Consider the following 18,990-nt stretch of genomic DNA (forward strand, 5'->3'; position numbering starts at 1 on the left):
CTCTCCGTTTCCTCACCAAGCCTGGACCTGGTGGTCTCTTTTCTGTACTCACTGGTGCCTCCAGCAGTGAACCCCCTCATCTACAGCATGAGGAACCAGGAGCTCAAGGATGCTGTGTGGAAAATGATAACTGGAAGCTTTTCTGAAGCAATAAACTGATTATCTTCTTGTGCATAACAGTTATAATGTAGCTCATTGCATGCTCTGGCTCTCTTCCTTTGTTGTTTTTGTTTTAAACTTTTAAAAATATTTTAATCTCATTTCTATTTCTCTGTCCGTTTTTCTCATGGAGTGGATGTGTAAAGGAAGAGCTGCGCTCTCTGTGTGATTAACCAAAATAAAGGGCCCTGCAGCAATGTTTTGTTTTCAGGAGATCTTTCCTCCAAGGTCTTTTTGGAGCTGCATGGACAGTTCCTGTGCATGGGTGGAGGGAAAGGAGTCCAGAACAGCAGCACTGCCAGGGAGCACCAGCGCTTGGCCTTCCAGAGCTGTTCTCATTTCACTTCTCCACCCTCCTTCTGATCCCTTGTGTTGGTGCAAGGCCTGAGTGCTCTGGCAGCTTGGTCACCGTCCTGCTGTGTGTCAGTCCTGTGAGCAGAGGCAGGGACAGGCAATGGGCACTTGTGTGACAGAGCCGGCCTCAGAACAGCCTTTCCAGAAAGAAAGGTGATCTCCTCAGGGCAGGGCCTGATGGTTTATATCTTCTTGCAAAGTTTCTCTCAAGCATATGCCTACAAAAGTGGCCTGCAGATGCAAACACCAGTGTACAGCTCAACAGTGTGTGTGCAGGGCTGGGGCACACAGCAGTGTCCTCTCACAGCCGAGCCTCCTGCCAGCGACCTGCAGGACCAGCAGAGCAGGGTCTGAGCTGTGCCCATGTGCACTGGACACCCCACGGCATCTGCCCCAGGGCAATTGTCATGGACTGGCCCCTCACAACCTCCATTTCCAGCCCTGGCCTCTCACCCCAGCTCAGAGAGGTTCTTTGTCCCTCCATGGAATGACACTGAATGACTAGGTCAGCAGTCCATGTTTCATTGTACAGATAAGATGTGAGCACTCACATCATGTACGTGAGGTGAGATGAACCTGAGCGAGCACAAACACTATCAGGTATTCCTGGAGGTTCCATGATGGCCCGTGGGACAGACAGGGTCTCAAGGTCATTTCTCATTGGGAGTAACATCCCATGGAAACTGCCTAAATGCAGCACTGAGATGTGCTTCCTTTAACCAATGTCCCTGTGTCCATTCCTCATGACGTGGGACATCTCAGATGAGTGCAGAGCAGGGTGACACATCACAGTGCTGAGGTGCCTCCCGTCCCTTTGGAGTGGCAACAGGAGGCCAGAGGGACACTGTGACTCCTGCCTCTGTGTGTAAAAGGGACAGACTCCATCTCCAAACATTCCTGGGTGCATAAGGAGTCCATGAGGCCAGCTCAGATGTGGACACCTGACAGACCCTGACATTTCTGTGTGTGACTCCAGGAACAAACCCCACTGGCCCAGGCAGATTAATCTCACATGCTCGTGTCTGCTACGTCATCCTTACCCGTGATTCTGGACTGTGGTCTCAAATGTGCCAGAGCAATCAGAGAGGTTGGAAAAGTCAGTTGTCAAACCTGTCTTCAAGAAGGGCAGGAACAAGTATTGGGAGAATTACGGGCTGGCCAGCCGATCTCCATCCCTGGGAAGGGGATGGGACAAGTCTTCCTGCAGCCGTGTCCAGGCACTTGGAAAACAAGGAAGGGATTGCTGAACCCAAATGGGCAGGGAAAGAAGGGAATGTTGTGTACCTGGAATTTTGCAGAGCCTTAGACCTGGTCTCTTGTGATGTCCTTATAATCCGATTAACGCTCTCTGGGCTAAAGAAGTGAATGCTAGGTGGGAAGCTGGCTGGATGATGAAGCGCAAATGTCAGCAGTGGTACAAAGTGCCCCATAGGACCAGTTGCCAGTGGAATCCCTCAGTGACCAGCACTTGGGCCAGCACTGTTGAATGTCTTTGTTCTCCCCCCTGTATGATGCAGTGAACCTTCAGCTCCTTTGTGGATGACGGCAGAGGCTGGGCAGAGGCCTTGGATAACCTCACCTGGTTCACCCTGCCCTGAGCAGGAGAATGAGACAAGGTGGTGTTCAGGGCTCACTTCAAACCTGACTTACTCTATTATTCTTTTCCTTGGAGAGGTTTTGGAAGAGAGAATTGGTGGAGGGAGGAAAGAAAACAAAAAAAAAAACCCACCATGCAGATGAGGAGACATAAAAGGTGACAACATAAACAGAGCAGTGCTGGTGAATAATGTTTCTCTACTCAAATTGTTAGGAGAAAATCTATAATCAGCTCCCCAAATTCCCTGTTCTGCTCATTGGCCCCCAGGGAGTTACATCACATTTCTTTACATCTGATTCTACGCTGAAGTTTGCACCTGATTGTTACAGCTTCTTTGCAGGAATTACTTCATGCTTTCCTTAGAGATCTGGATGTAAACAGGCACAGGGGGACTTTTTTAATTAGAGGAAACAAGAAAAAGGAGAAAAAAAAAGGGTCAGGTCATTTGATAGCAATAGCAATGAGCAACTGTTTGGAAGCAATTGCATTTCAGTGCAGATGGATGTCAGATGAGACTGTGTGGAACTGTAACATATTTCAGTCATTATTTAGAGTACTAAAGAAGATGAGTTATCCTTGGTCCCTATTCCAGCCTCCTCTCCCCTTTCCTGAAGAAACAGAGAGCACGAAGCTGTGGAAGAAAGCAGGGGACTACAAAAGAGATGCTTGATACTGCTTATTCTGAAATCGGTAGTTACTCAGGGATTCCTAGTCAAAAAAGGCAAGTACTGAAAAGTAGAAAGAAAAGCTTTCAACCTGCATTTGATTTGATTTGACTTGACTTGATTTGATTTGATTTGATAGTTTAGCATTTGTGCAATAGAAGGGATGACTTAGCCACACAGGTGTGACAGATGTTTGGAACAGATCTGCATGAATTTGGAATTTACCAGGAATGGGATAAAATAGCTAACAGACTTTAAAATCCCCTGTTATGAAGAAAGAATTCTTTATGAGTGTTTGAAAAATGTTGAAAGAAGATAACAAATTCTCTGAGAACTCCAACTGAAATTTGATACAGAAAAAACTGAGTATGAGAAATGCTTGAAGTACTCTATCTGTGTACTATAGGAAGACTGCAAGAAAGGAAAGAAGCAGAGAAGGTTTTAGAGGGCCTTTCTCCCAGACTGTGAATTATCACACTTGGTTTTTGCCATGTTCCTGTCTCGGCATGACAAACCAAAATTGAACATGGGACCAGAAAATGGAACTGCAGTTACTGAGTTCACCCTGGAGGGTTTCTCACAGCTTGATCAAAGACTACAGCTCGTACTCTCCCTGGTCTTTCTGCTCATATGCCTGACAACAGTGATGGGGAACACTACCATCATTTTCCTCGTGTATGCAGATCACCGCCTACAAACCCCCATGTACTTTTTCATTGGCAATCTGGCCTTCCTGGAAATCTGGTTTACATCATCCACAAGCATAAAATTGGTTGTGATCCTGGGTTCTGGTAGGAGAACAATCTCACTAAGCAGCTGCTTTGCCCAATCCTATTTCTATTTTGCCCTGGGCTGTACAGAGTTTGTTCTACTTGTTGTCATGTCCTTTGACCGCTATGTTGCCATCTGCCAGCCTTTGCGTTATGCTGCCATCATGAAGCCTCAGCTCTGCATCCACCTGGTTATTTGCTGCTTGGGTCACAGGCTTCACATTCTTGAGTTACCGCCTGGTCATCCTCTCCCAGCTGACCTTCTGTGGCTCAAATGAGATCCATCACTTTTTTTGTGACAACTCCCCCTTATTCAAAATGTCCTGCTCTGACACCAGCCTGCTTTGGAAAATAGACTCTGTTTTCTTATCATTTGTCATTCTGGGTTCCTTATGTTTAACTCAGGCATTTTACATGTGCATCCTTTTCTGTATTCTACATCTTCCAGCAGCCTCTGGGAGGAAAAAAGCTTTTTCTACGTGTTCTTCCCATCTCACCACCTTGGCACTTGCATATGGGAGCTGCATTGCTTTCTGCCTGTGTCCTTCAAAAGATGTTTCCTTGGAGAACAGCAGAATTGTAGCGTTGCTGAACACCGTCTTCTACCCATTCTTAAATCCATTCATGTACAGTCTCAGAAACAAGACTGTGATACTGGCCCTGAATGAAGCCATTGCCTGTATAACAACACAGCTTTTCCCCTAATCATGAGGCATTTCTGGACAGAAATTCCAGTGATCTGCTATCATATGTTAAATAATACCAATGTATTTGTATGTAACCTCCAGAGATACCTCAGGAGATTTATAGAATCACAGAATCCTTTCAGTTGGAAGAGACCCTCAGGATCATCAAGTACAACCATAACCCAACTCTAGCACTAACCCATGTCCCTAAGAACCTCGTCTAAACACCTTTTAAACCCCTCCAGGGATGGTGACTCCACCACTGCCCTGGGCAGCCTGTTCCAATGCCCAACAACCCTTTCCAGGAAGAATTTTTTCCTAATATCCAATCTAAACCTCCCCTGACACAACTTGAGGCCATTTCCTCTTGTCCTATCTCATTGGATTGTGTTAAGTGATAAGAAGCTCCTCTGCACACACAAAGAAGGCACTAACAATGTCAGGAGGAGTAAGTCAGTTAATATTCTGCCCCGACTGCTCCCAGCACCATCACTGGGGAGCCACCAGCTCATCGCGAGCCCATCTCTAAAACCAAGAAGAGCACAGAGGCTCATTGGCAAGTGGGAACCCAAATTACAGGCTCCTGAGGACTAAACATCTTGTCCCAAGGCTGCCCTGGGAGAACCATCAGCCTTGTTGTCCAGGTGTGAAGCCCATCAAGTGGATTACCTGAGAGTAGCTCTCTGGATCACCATTTAGACTAACGGGATTGTTGCCTAGAGGTGCAGGACACATTAGGGGATGCAGGGGAAGAACATTTTTGGATTACACAGTACTTATCATGGGAAGTTTGGGGAAAGACCCCAACCAGTGCAGTCTGTCCTGTCATCTCATTAAATTTAATTTCTAAGTCTTTGCTATGTGAGTAAATCTCTTCTTTGCATGAATGTGTGAGTGTAGCAACTGGAGCAGGACCAGGGGGTCAGACAGCCCGTATGTCATTGGTGCCAGCAACTGAGAGACCAGAGTGACTGGACATAAGATTGTGTGCGCATGTGTGTAACTGCGGGGGTCTGTACCAGTATCTGGAATGGGGCTGCGGCCCTAGGGGCTCATGGGTCCTGGTATCTGCAACTGGCAAGGCAGGTGTCCTGGGGAGGCTACTGAGCAGACTGAGTGTTTGAGCCCAGGATCAACCCTATACAGGTATATGTGTAAAACAGACTAGACTAGACGAGACTAGACTAGTTCAGTTGGAAGGGACCTACAGCGATCATCTAGTTCAAATACCTGACCCATTCAGGGCTGACCAAAAGATAAATCATGGTACCAAGGGCACTGTCCAAGTGTCTCTTAAACACTGACAGACTTGGGGAATTGACCACCTCTCTAGGAAGCTTGTTCCAGTTTTTGACCAGCCTTGATAAAGAGATGTTTCCTAATAACCAGTCTAAACCTCCCCTGGCCAAGCTTTGAACCATTCCCACATGTCCTATCACTGGACACCAGGGAGAAGATCTCAGCACCTCCCTGTCCATGTCCCCTCCTCAGGAAGCTGTAGAAAGCAATGAGGTCACTCCTCAGCCTCCTTTTCACCAAACTAGAGAAGCCCAGAGTCCTCAGCTGCTCGTCAGAGGACAATCCTTGCAGCCCTTTCACCAGTTTTGTTGCTCTGCTCTGGATGCATTCAAGGACCTTCACATCCTTGTTGTAATAACATGTGGGGCCCAGAACCGCACACAGCCCTCAAGGTGAGGCCGCACCAACGCTGAATACAGCAGCACAGTCACCTGTTTTGACCACATGGCCATGCTGTGTTTGATGCACCCCAGGATGTGGTTTACTGTCTTGGCTGCCAGGGGACAGTGTTGGCTCCTATCGACCCTGTGGCCAACCATCACGCCAGATCCCTTTCTGCAGGGCTGCTCTCCAGCCACTCTCTCCCAATCTACACTTTCACTCAGTGTTACTCTATCCCAGGTGAACAATCCAGCACTTGGACTTGTTCAATTTCATGCCAAGTGCCGGCTCCTGCAGTTGGGTCACAACAGCCCCATGCAACACTATAGGCTCAAAGAAGAGCAGCTGGAAATCTGCCCAATGGAAAAGGACCTGGGGGTGTTGATCGACAGCCAACTGAACTTGAGTCAGCATGTGCCTAGGTGGCCAAGAAGGCCAGCAGCATCCTGCCGTGCAACAGCAATAGTGTGGCCAGCAGGACCAGGCAAGTGATCATTCTCCTGTTCTCGGAACTGGTGAGGCTGCACCTCAAATCCTGTGTGTGGTTTTGGGCCCCTCACTACAAGACAGATCTTGAGATGCTGGAGTGAGTTCAGAGAAGGGCAACAAAGCTGGTGAGGGCTCTGGAGAACAAGTCAGATGGGGAGCAGTTGAGGGAACTGAGACTGTGTAGCCTGGAGAACAGGAGGCTGAAGGGAGACCTTATCACTGTCTACGACTGCCTGAAAGGAGGTTGTAGCATGGAGGGTGTTGGTCTCTTTTCCTAAGTAGAAAGTGATAGGACAAGAGGAAACGGCCTCAAGTTGCACCCAGGAAGGTTCAGTTTGCATATTAGGAAAAATCTTTTCATGGAATAGATAGTCAGGCATTGGAACAGGCTGTCCAAGTATTGGTTGAGTCACCATCCCTGAAGGTGTTTAAAAGACATATATATGAAGTTCTTAGGGACATGGTTTAGTGCCAGAGTTGGGTTAATGGCTGGATAAGATGATCTTGAGGGTCTCTTCCAACCTAAATAATTATATGATCTCATTGGGATGAGAAACATCATGGGGCAGCTCACCCATACGGAGTACCGGTATGGATGTATGGATGGATGCATGGATGTATGGATGGATGCATGGATGCACGGATGCGTGGTAGGATGGTCAGATAGATGGATTGGGACAGAGAGGAGGATCAGACTCCCTTTCAGCCCAAGGGTTGGGGCCAGCCATGGCATGAGGGAACCCAGGACAGTCCCCCTTTGTCCCCTGCTCTTGTTTCCAAGAGATCCTTTACACCCATTGCTGGCAGCCCTCCTGTGCCAGCCCCTCTCACCAGCACAAGACTCCTGGCCCAGGAGGTCTTCATGCTGCTCCTGCTACCGCAGTGACAGAGCAGCCTGCCCTGAGCTGTGGAATGCAGAAATAGGTTTCTGTTGGTCATTTATTCCCCTGTTGAAGCACAGAGCACTGGGAGCAGGCTGTGGTGCCTGAAAACCACAGCAAGGCAGTCCAAGGCAGATCACTGAAGGTCCTTCACCATCTCCAGGAACACTGGGCACCCACAGATGAACACTCGAACCAGCACCATGACATAACATGTTGCCTCATGTCCTCCCCTGAGCCCATGAAAAACCCAAGCACGGCAGCATGGCCTTGTGGGGGGAAATTTATTCAGGCTGACCACAGCTTTGGAAGAAGAGCCCAAGCTCCAAATACAGAAAGTGAGGAAATCCCCTTTTACGGGGTGTTTCAAAAAGATGGACCCAATTTCAGAGATACAGTGATTTCAAAATGGGTCCATCTTTTTGAAACACCGTGTATTACAGAGATCCAACAGAGGACGTCGTGGTCCCAGAAACAGGTAAACAGGCCTCTGAGTCTGAGAGGCTGGCTTCATGCCTCTGGAGAAGTGCCATGGATGAAGAAATTCCTTGACAAACATGGCTATCACAGATAAAATGCTCAACACAAAGGAGGTTCCTGAGATGAATTGGAAATGACTTCTGAAGAGACATGGGTAACTTATTGCTGCTGACAAAAAAAATGATTGAATCACCTTCTTCAGTGCCACTTTCAGCTCCTGGTTCCTCATGCTGTAGATGAGGGGGTTCACTGCTGGAGGCACCACTGAGTACAGAAAAGAGACCACCAGGTCCAGGCTTGGTGAGGAAATGGAGAGGGCCTTCAGGCAGGCAAACACACCAGTGTTGACAAACAGGGAGACCACAGTCAGGTGAGGGATACACTTGGAAAAGGCTTTGTGCCGTCCGTGCTCAGAGGGGATCCTCAGCACAGCCCTGAAGATCTGCACATAGGACAGCATAATGAACACAAAACACCAAAATGCTAAAGAGACACTAAGCACAATAAGCCCAGCTTCCCTGAAGTAAGAGAAGCAGGAGAGCTTGAGAATCTGGGGGATTTCTCAGAAGAACTGGTCCACAGCATTGCCCTTGCAGAGAGGTATGGAAAATACATTGGCCATGTGCAGCAGAACATTGAGAAACCCACTGACCCAGGCAGCTGCTGCCATATGGACACAAGCTCTGCCGCCCAGGAGGGTCCTGTAGTGCAGGGGTTTGCAGATGGCAACGTAGCGGTTGTAGGACATGAGGGTGAGAAGGGCACACTCTGCTGAAATTGCAAAGAGAAAGACCTGGGCAGCACATCCTGCATAGGAGATGGCCCTGGCATCCCAGAGGGAATTGGCCGTGGACTTGGGGACAATGGTGGAGATGGAGCCCAGGTCGAGGAGGGAGAGGTTGAGGAGGAAGAAGTACCTGGGGGTGTGGAGGTGCTGGTCACAGGCTATCATGGTGATGATGAGGCCGTTGCCCAGGAGGGCAGCTAGGTAGATGCCCAGGAAGAGCCAGAAGTGCAAGAGCTGCAGCTCCCATGTGTCTGTGAATGCCAGGAGGAGGAACTGGGTGATGGAGCTGCTGTTGAACATTTGCTTCCTCTCACATGGGGCACTGTCCAAGGAGTACCTCAAGGGCCAGGGCTTTTGTGCTGGTCTGGGGAGATGGGATGGCATGGAGGGGCTGAGGAGCTGCTGTGCCCTTCAGAGGGGCAGACGCTGTGGGGTGACTGCCCAGAGCACCTGCAATGGGCACTGGTGTGGGACCAGCCCCACACTCGGCTTTGCTGGGGAGAGGGCATTGAGGGTGGAAAGAGGGCAGGGGAGGTGGGAGAGACTCGAGGGAGCTGGGCTGGGCTGGAAAGTACCTGGGAGAGAAAAACATCAGCCTGTATCTCGTGCTGCATGGCCATGCAGGGTGAAGACTCACACCAGGGGTTGTGGTGCAGAGCCAGGGCTTGTGGGAGGGATCAATATCATGCAGGTGCAGGAGAGAGGAGGCTGCTCTGTCACCTTGGTGGCATGGACAGACCAGGAAGGTGGCCCAGGGCCTTCATCACCCCCCAGCCACTGGCCACCTCTCATGGGCCATTTCCAGCACTGGCCGCTCAGCCCAGGTTTACGGGTGAGGTTCCCTGTGAGGCCATCTCCATCCTCCTGCTGGGCTCAGGGCCTGTCTCAGGGAATGGCCAGCCCTGCCCAGCCTCTCTCCTGGCCCAGACCCTGGCAGACCCTGGAGCAGGGCTGTCTGTGAACCCCACAGCTGACACGGCCTCTCCAGGAGCTTGGAGAGGCTGCCACACAGGAAGGCCGTGGGGTGAGAAAGCACCAAGGACCATGCGGGCATCACACCGGGAGACCGTTCCCCACCCCGAATGCACCCTGTCCTGTGCTGTGCCTGCACCGTGGGGCTGTGGGACCATGTGTGGGGCAGCAGGGCTGGGCTGTCACAGCACAGGGTGCAGACAGGGGCCACAAAGCAGCTGCCAGGGGTGACAGCAAGGACAAGTACAGACAAGGAGTCTATGTGCATCACCTTTGCTGTGCAGGGATGACTTTGGGAAGGGAAAAGCTCACCTGGAGTTGGTGGCTGCAAGAAAAGAGACCACTGCATCAGAGACCAAGGCAGAACAAGGGAAATGCGGGGCTGTTACTGGGTGGGGAGGGAAATTCAATAACAGCAGAGAGTGATGCTGGGGTTGAGGGACTCAATGCCTTCTGTGTCTGGGTCTTTACTGGAACACCCACCCAGGCCTCTGTGCTCAATGAAGGGCTTCAAGGAGGAGAGCACATCTTGGCAGGAACCTCAGGAAGCCCCAGAAGGACAAACAGCAGTGTCTGCCCCTGCAGGGGACTCACCCTGGCAATGGCACAGGCTGGGGCTGCCTGGCTGCGAGCAGCTCTGTGGGAAAGGTCTGGGTGGGCAGGGAGCTGGGCAGGAGGCAGCGTGTGCCCTGGTGCAAGGGAGGCCAGGAGCACCCTGGGCTGTGCCACCAGGAGCACGGCCAGGAGATGGAGGGAAGGGATTCTCTGGAATACTCCATCCAGATCTCAGATCCCAATTCAGGAAAGATACTGGCAAGCTGGAGAGGGTTGAGCAAAGGGCCCTGGGGACAGCCAGGGACTGGAGCACTTTGCCTGTGGGGAGAGGCTGGGGGAGCCGGGCTTGTCCATGCCAGAGAAGGGAAGGCTGACAGGGACCTCATCACAGCCTGCCAGTGCCAATGAGGAGGTGATGGAGAATGCAGAGCCAGGCTCTTCACTGTAGTGCATTGCAGAAGGACAAAAACCAATGGGTGGAAGGTGAAAGAGGTGAGGTTCAGCCAGGACATAAGGAAAAGTTTTTTCCCTAGAACAGGGGTGTCAAATTCACTTTCACCAGGGGCCACATCTGCCTCACGGTTGCCTTGAAAGGGACGAATGTAATTTTAGGACTGTATATATACAACTATTCCTACATTTATACAGTCTTAAAATTAGAGTTGGCCCTTTGAAGGCAACCGTGAGGCTGATGTGGTCCCAGTGAAAATGAGTTTGACACCCCTGCCCCAGGAGCTCAGCCAAGTGCTGCCTCGGGTCACCCAGAGAGGCTGAGCAGCCTGTGTCCTTGAACGTTTTCAAACTCTGATTGAATCAGGGCTTGAACACCTTGGTCTGACCCAGTTTGTGACAGCTTGGACTGCAGACTCCTGAGGGCCCTTCAACCTCACTTCTCATTTGATCCCATTGTGATGTTGGGCTCTGTTTCTAACTGGTCAGAGCAGACGATTATGGGGCATGAATCCACCTGTGCTTTGGGTGACCATCTAAACCAACATCTCAGCCAGTGAACCAGTCAACGCCTCAGTGTAACTTGCTCTGGGCGAAGTGGGAAGAGTCCTGGGCAGGGAAGGTTTAGAGGGCATGGGGCGCTATACAAGACAGAAAATGATCTTGGCTTAATGCCTGTAGGCCCATCAGATGTCAGCTGATGTCAATGAAAATTAAAATAAGAACTGAAGACAAATATTCAAAGCAAAGAAAGATGTCAACATCCTTTTTTTTTTTTTTTTTTAAGTCTTTGGGAGGTTTTCTTTTCTTCAAAAAGGAAAGTTTTTCCCAGAAACAGAAATGGATATAAGACACACATGTCTTCAGCTACACGGACAAGCTTTTTACGTACTACTTTTTTACATATAAAAAAAAAAGTTCAAATGTGAATTACCGGCAAGCGTACTAAGGGGAGGAGAACGTTGGTCTTCCCCTCTACTTCTGTTACCAACACTCTATTATTTCATCTCCCTTGTCATTCAGCAGTTTCCAGCTCTCCTGATTCAAGGTCCATGTCAAAGGAAAACTTTTCGGCAGACTGTCTGGACACACACCCTTCCCAGCACTCTCAGGTTTTCTCCTCCACTTCCTCTTTGGTCATTCAGTTGCCTCTCAACTGTTTGGTTTCTGCTTGGAGCTTCAGGGAGTTACAAACTTGCCCCATTCTTCAGAGCTCTAATTAACACGGCAGTCAACACATTATTTGTGTTTATATCTATCCTTTCCTAACTCTGTCTAAAACAGTTCTTGTGTGGATGTCCCTTGTGGACGGTGGACCTCATCAGATCCAGCTTAGACAGTTGTGGAAAGTGTTTTACTCTATTAAATTGTATTGTGTTTACTTGTTGGCATCGAAGAGAAACCTTTCTGTGCCTGAGTGCAGCCAGGTCTCTAAGGAGAGCAGGTGGGAGCTGGTGCAGAGGAGCTGCACCATCCACCTGCAGACCTCAGTGGAGAAGTCTGATGTAAGGAAAAGTGATGCAAGTCCCAGGTGGACAAGGAGGGAACTGGCAGACTTTGTGGGGAGGGATGAGGAGCAAGGTTGTCCATACAGTGTCCGACCTTAAGGGACAGCTTCTCCTGCCTGTCCCGGTTTATTCAGGTGACCCTCTGGATCAATGCCCAGTGTAGAATGCTGCTGTCACTTCTTCTATGAAATCAAGAATGATAGAAAGTACCGTTGAAAGAAAAAACCCTCTCTTATGAAATCTTCTTTGAAATCTTCATCACGAAGTAACCCACCGAAACCTCTCCAAATAGCTGTACAAGTCTTGCAGACTTGAAGAAAATGACAGGAAAAGACATGGCTCGTTAGGGCTTTTTGTATTGTAATGAGCCCCTTGGCGTATTTGGTGCTGAGTCCATGAACCTCAGATACCAAGAGCAGACTGAAGAATCTCCTCAAGAAGTCCAAGTCAGAAGCAAACTCCAAAGTCCCTTGAAGCACTAATGGGTGCCACTGAGGCCATTACTGACAAAGCCTCCCCAGGGACTCGTTAGAACAGATAATTGGAGACTGCGATTACATCAGGCAAAGGCAAAGTGCAGCAGCTCTGATGCTGAGAAAACCCTTGGTTTGTTTGATGAAGGAGGATGGTCAATCCTTGAGCCCCTGCCCCTACAAAGGGAGATCCTGTCCCTCACATGTGTCTCAGGGCTCTTCCTGGGGATGTGGGGAGTACGATGCCATTGAGGGACAACAATGTGACACCTCCCAACCTCCCTTGGGGAGGTGCAAGGAGCAATGAGGCCTCATGGCCATGACAATGATGGGTCTCCTCTTAGGCCTCAGTGGCAGGGACATCAGCCATAGCCAAGGGGACAAAGACCTTGGGCCTTGCAGGGACATTCAGCCTCACCCTTGGCCATCTCCACCACAGGCCGTTCTACACTGTCCCAGGCCTGTGGCTGTTTCCCTGCAGGCTGCAGACACCCCATGCGCTTCCCCACCTTGTGCTCACCCCAGTATGTCCCCTCCTGTGCTGCTGTCTCTCCATTCTCCCCAGCTGTTCCTTGAAACACAAAGCCATGCCTGATCCAGACGCCTCTGGATGTCCACAGCACTATGCTCAGAATGACATTTCTTTATCCTCAGGTCCACTCTGGACCTCCAGAGCTGCAGTTTTTTATGGCTTTCTTTTCTCATGCTGTTTCCCACCACCAAAAAGAGTGTCAGCATCTTGGAAAGTGATTTTCAAGATTTCCCGAGCTACTATTATTCTTCCCTGCCATGGTTTTACCCCAGCCAGCAACTAAGACCGTGATAGTTGGTCACATACTTCCTCCACCCCTTCAAAGGGGGACAGGGGAGAGAAGTGAAAGGGAAGGGACAAACTTGTTGGTTGAGAAAAAACAGTTTAATAAGACAACAATGTAATAATAAAATATTACTACTACTAATATACTAATACTAGAGTACCTTTCTTATGAGAAGGGACTGAGAGTGCTGGGTCTGTTCAGCCTGGAGAAGGATGAGAGGTGATCTCATCAATGTTTATAAATATCTTAAGGATGGATGTCAAGAGCATGGGACCAGACTCCTTTCAGTGATGCCCAACGATAGGATGACAGGCAAAAAGCACTGAAGCACAGGAGGTTCCGTCTGAATATGAGGAAAAATTTCTCTACTTTGAGGTTGACAGACACTGCAACAGGCTGTCCAGAAAGGTTCTGGAGTCTCCTTCTCTGGAGACATTCAAACCCACCTGGACACTTCCTGTGAAATCCACTCTAGGTGATCCTACTTTAGCAGGTGGGTTGGATTAAATGATCTCCAGGGGTCCCTTCCAGCTGCAACCATTCTGTGATTCTGAGTATAAACCCAGAGTGAGATGCCCCAATTTACTCAGCTGGATGCCTTCCCTTGGCAGGACTAAAGGAGATCCATTTCTGACCCTCCCTGGGTGTCCTGACCAATGATGGGACAATGAAACGGTGCTTTCTGGACCTAACTCTAGTTTTGACAGGTGAAATGACATAGCTGGAAAGAAGTGGAATGCCTTTTTTGCCTCAGTCTTTTACAGTCAAACCAGTTGTGCTCCAGGTACACATCCCCCCGAGCCAGAAGACAGGGACAGGGAGCAGAATGTAGTCCAATAATCCGAGGGGAAATGGTTGGTGACCTGTTACACCACTTAGACACGCACAAGTCTATGGGGGAAGATGGGATCCATCCAAGGCTGCTGAGGGAGCTTGCAGACGTGATCACTAAGCCACTTTCAATTGTGAATCAGCAACCCTGGCGAACCGAGGAGGTCCCAGTTGACTGGAAGTTGGCGAATGTGACGCCCGTCTACAAGAAGGGTCAGAAGGAGGATCCAGGGAATTACAGGCCTGTCAATCTGACCTCGGTGCCAGGGAAGCTCATGGAACAGATCATCCTGAGTGACATCACATGGCACACACAGGACAACCAAGCAATCAGGCCCAGTCAGCATGGGTTTATGAAAGGCAGGTCCTGCTTGACCAGCCTGATCTCTTCCTATGACAAGGTGACCTGCTTACTTGATGAGGGAGAGGCTGAGGATGCTGTGTGCTTGGACTTCAGTAAAGCCTTTGACACCGTACCCCACAGCATCTCCTGGAAAAGCTGCAGCTCATGGCCTGGATGGGTTTATCTGCGATAGATAAAAAACTGGCTGGAGGGCTGGGCCCAAAGAGTTGTGGTGAACAGAGGCAAATCCAGTAGGTGGCTGGTCGCGAGTGGTGTCCCCAGGGCTCAGTATTGGGGCCAGTTCTGTTTAATCTCTTTATCAATGATCTGGATGAGGGGATTGAGTGCACCCTCAGTATGTTTGCAGATGACACCATGCTGGGTGTGAGCATTGATCTGCTGGACGGTAGGAAGGCTCTAAAAAGGGATCTGGACTGGCTGGATGGTTGGGCTGAGGCCAGTTGTCTAAGGTTCAACAAGGCCAATCGCAGGGTCCTGCGCTTGGGTCACAACAACCCCAGGCAGCGCTACAGGCTCGGGGAAGAGCAGCTGGAAAGCTGCCCAGCAGAAAAGGACCTGGGAGTGTTGATTGACAGCAGCTAAATATGAGCCAGGGTGTGTCCAGGTGGAAAAAAGGCCACCAGCATCCTGGCTTGTATCAGGAATAGTATGGGCAGCAGGACCAGGGCAGTGATTGTCCCCTGTACTGGCACCAGTGAGGCCACACCTTGAGTCCTGGGGTCAGTTTTGGGCCCCTCACTATAGGAAAGACCTTGAGGTGCTGGAGTGAGTTCAGAGAAGGGCAATGGAGCTGATGAAGACACTGGAGCACAAGTGTGATGGGAGCAGCTGAGGGACCTGGGGCTGTTCAGCCTGGAGAACAGGAGGCTGAGGGGAGACCTTCTGATCTCTGAACTGCCTGAAAGGAGGTTGGAGCATGGAGGGTGTTGGTCTCTTCTCCCTGGTAACAAGTGATAGGACAAGAGGAAAAGGCCTCAAGTTGCACCAGGGGAGGTTTAGATTGGATATTCGGAAAAAAATTATTCACAGAAAGGGTTGTCGGGCATTGTAAGAGGCTGCCTGAAAGAAGAGGTTTGTTTTTCTGCCAGAAATATGTTTCAGGAATTGTTCTGAGGATTTTTCTCCTCCACCTTCATCTCCACTGCCAGCTCTCCACAGTGACAATCAAGCAAAGTGAATTCAACCCGCAAGGACTAGGAGCAGAGATGAAACTTGTCTCAGAGCAGGAGGGAGATTCCCATGAGAGCTGATGAGCGCTACATCAGCAAAACTGTAACTGTTAAAAAACAAGGGACAGCGGTGGAGGCAGAGCCTCCCCTGTCCTGCTGGAATGGCAGGAGAATCCTGTGGCCCTGCCAGCGGGCACGTGCACTCTTGGGTTCTGCTCCTATTGCAGCCAAGGATGTGCTAAGAAAGGATCCTGCAGGCTTTGCAGCTCTTCTGCCATGAGGAGAGCAGAGCAGCTTCAGCTGCTGTTACAAAAAGGCAGAGAAGCAGAGCTCACCGTGGCGAGATCGGCACTGTAGTGATTCTGCTGACTCTTCCACCTCATGGAATCGCATGGGCTGGCAGCTGTGTGCACCGTGCTGGGGCCCATCACCCTGGGCAACATGTAGGTGCTTGGACCTGCAAGAGGAATGGGAAGAGAGTTGGTTGACAGGGTCGTTAGCAGAGGAGGTGCCCAGAGAAGCTGCAAATCTTCTGGACCATGTTGTAATGCCACAGCCACATCTGACCAGACTATAAAACAGGGCTCCCACAGAAGACCCCTTTCCTTAGACTGGGACACCATCTAAGGAGACTTCCTGGGATTGAGAGCGCCTCAGCTCCTCGTTTGGTGAGTGGTTATTTACTGGATAGATCCTTGAATGAGTCCTTGTCTAACCAGGCAAGTGTGAGCCCTCGCCTAACCCAGGCAAGCGATTATTTCTTGTGGGTTCCCTGGACTCAAGAGGCCTCTGGTTTTGTTTCTTGTGACTGAATGCATGCACGTTGTGCATCGTCATTATTCTTATGTTGTTGTACCACAATAATCCCCTCAACTGATATCTGATCGATATTTTACGTTGTTGCAGTGCTAACTAATTGTATAAACCCTGTTTCTAGTCGGTGTATTTGCTACACTTTTCCAGCCAGAATAAAGTCTGGTTTGAACTTGTTGTTCACCTAAAACTGACTTTGAGGTGCTTCCGTGACACCTGCTCAGAGGAGCAGGAAGGATGTCTGCCCCCTTTCCCAATCCTTCCACCTTCTGCCACGCTGGGGCACTGTTGGCAGCTCCGAAACTGAGCTGTCAGTGCTTCTGTGGGACGAGATGAGTTTGTGCTGGAACTGCAAGAACCAGGAAGAAGAAATCCCCGAGGGGTTCACTGGAACTTCACGGCTCTGGTAAAACCATCCGCCTGCTGTACCCCTATTTCCTCAGAGCCAGCAGCACAGCTTGGGTGGGGGGAAAGTCACAGATCAGACCTTGGGGCTGAGAGATGAGCACAAGCACCTGCCAAGGCAGCTGTAGCCAACCAGGAGCACTCCCCACTTGCTTCTACTGCACATGAAGGAAGCTTATCAGGAAACAGCTGTGTCCTGCAGTGGAGGCTTTGAACTGGCCCTGGTTAACAAGCTGAGCAGCAGATTGTCAGTAGAGGATGCTTGAGCTGCAAGGGTGTGGTGGTATTCTGACATTGAGCCTGGGAGAAACTACAAGAGTCAACATTGAGCCTGTGAGAAACTACAAGAGTCAACGGCGGTGGAACAAGCATTGGTGGAAAAACAAGAAGCAAGGACTGTACTGATTGATACATTAAGGCCAGAGGGATTGATACAGGACTGATACATCAAAGACAGGGGGTAACTTGTGACAGATCAAAAAATGCTTTTCTGGTAGCAACATTGGTAGGAACACAAAATGTACCACTTATGTAATGCCTAACTTAGCAAATCAGCAACGCTTGAGCAAGCATCCTATCAAGTATAAATACAAGTCTGAATTTGTAATAAATGTCTCTCCCTGCACCTTATCGAGAGTCCGTGCCTCATATGCTACGCAAGGGTGGGCGTCTCCCCGCAGTCACTTACCTGGAGGGAGGTCGGTTTTGATGCCTCTGTGACGGAAGGACATGGACTGCCCAGGAGGGCACTTAAGGACGTGTCTGTTGGACTTCTCAGGGCAGTAATCGCCTAGGGCAGAGGACAACAGCACAAAAGCAGTGAAGATGTGGCCTTTTTTCTCAAGCCAAGGAGGCAATTTCAACAAGAGCTGCTCTCCTTAACCACTGCAGAAGTGTCAGCTGCTGGAAAACATCTACAGCTCATTGAAGGGGTGAGCTGAGCCTTTTGTACCCATCTCTCTTTTGCATCCATCTAACTTTTGTGCCACTATTGCAGGGAAATGTGAAAATATCCTAGTCTTATCTGAACAAACAGTTGGAGAAATGTTACTCACTTGGTCCAAGCATGATCTCGAAGTTTATCTCGGGAATTCCACCCATGGGAGAGGATGGAGCCATGTACTCCCCATTCCTGGCCATTGAGGCTCCACGCAATATCGAGGACCTGGCGAGCAGCTGCCTTCTGCAGGAGGTTCTGCCCCTTGACAGGGGTAAGTGGGGGCTTTAGGGGGTTGTGGTTCAGGTAACCTATGAAGAACAGCACGTGAAAGGCCACCTGCAGGCAACCCCATTTCAAAGCTCCTTTGAAGCTGCAGGAGACTGAGCTGCCGAGCTCACCAAATTCCCATCCTTTTTCCTCCAAGAGCAATAAAGGTGAGCTGTACTGTGCCTTGTAGTAACAAACAGTAAATCTCTAAGCATAAAAGCTTCTGCAACTGCATTGCTAAATAATCTTAAAGAGAAACTGGACCTCCTGACAGTCTGGCTCCAGTGATAATCATAGAGAAATAAAAATTAACAAACAAACAAACAAACCTCACATGTACTGGGTTTGCGTGGGAAGGTTTTAGGAGCAGGGGGCTTCTCTGAGAAGGGGGAAAAAGGGAAACGGGTTTGTAGCTGATTTTACCACGGGTGAGCTCAACACACCACTCTGATCCTTGTTTTACCTGTTGTTCCTCGGACTGAGTATTTGGGTCCAGGTCTGGTGAACTGAGCCATGATGGGGCCCCATGGGCCATGAGGTCTCCAAGTCCCCACCCGGGCTCCGTCCATGCTGTGAGATGCTGATAAAGCCTGAGGAAAGAGCAGAAGAGTGTCTTGCTACTTTGAGCTGTGCCTTAGGAGTTTTCAATCACTGTTCAAATGATTGTGCCGTACACTGACAGAGTGAACTTGCCATCAAACTTGGCTAAGTCGCACTTTTACAACATCATATTAAAAGCACTTTTGCTAATATCTTTGACAGGGGTTCTCTAAGCCATCTCAATCACCCATTGGTGACATCTTGTTCCCCTACCGTGAGAGTCCTGTCTCACCAGAGAATACCAATGTTCTCGATAAAAGAACATTTTTTACTATGA

The 18,990-nt window shown here is 49.6% G+C and overlaps 1 pseudogene; it reads right to left on the minus strand.

Annotated features, from left to right (window-relative positions):
• Positions 1 to 4,720: 4,720 nt before the first annotated feature.
• Positions 4,721 to 18,682, minus strand: LOC136002971 (ciliary microtubule associated protein 1A-like; annotated as a pseudogene).
• Between the last annotated feature and the right edge of the window lie 308 nt (positions 18,683 to 18,990).

This window comes from Caloenas nicobarica, unplaced genomic scaffold (assembly GCF_036013445.1).
Source record: "Caloenas nicobarica isolate bCalNic1 unplaced genomic scaffold, bCalNic1.hap1 Scaffold_93, whole genome shotgun sequence".
NCBI lineage: Eukaryota > Metazoa > Chordata > Aves > Columbiformes > Columbidae > Caloenas > Caloenas nicobarica.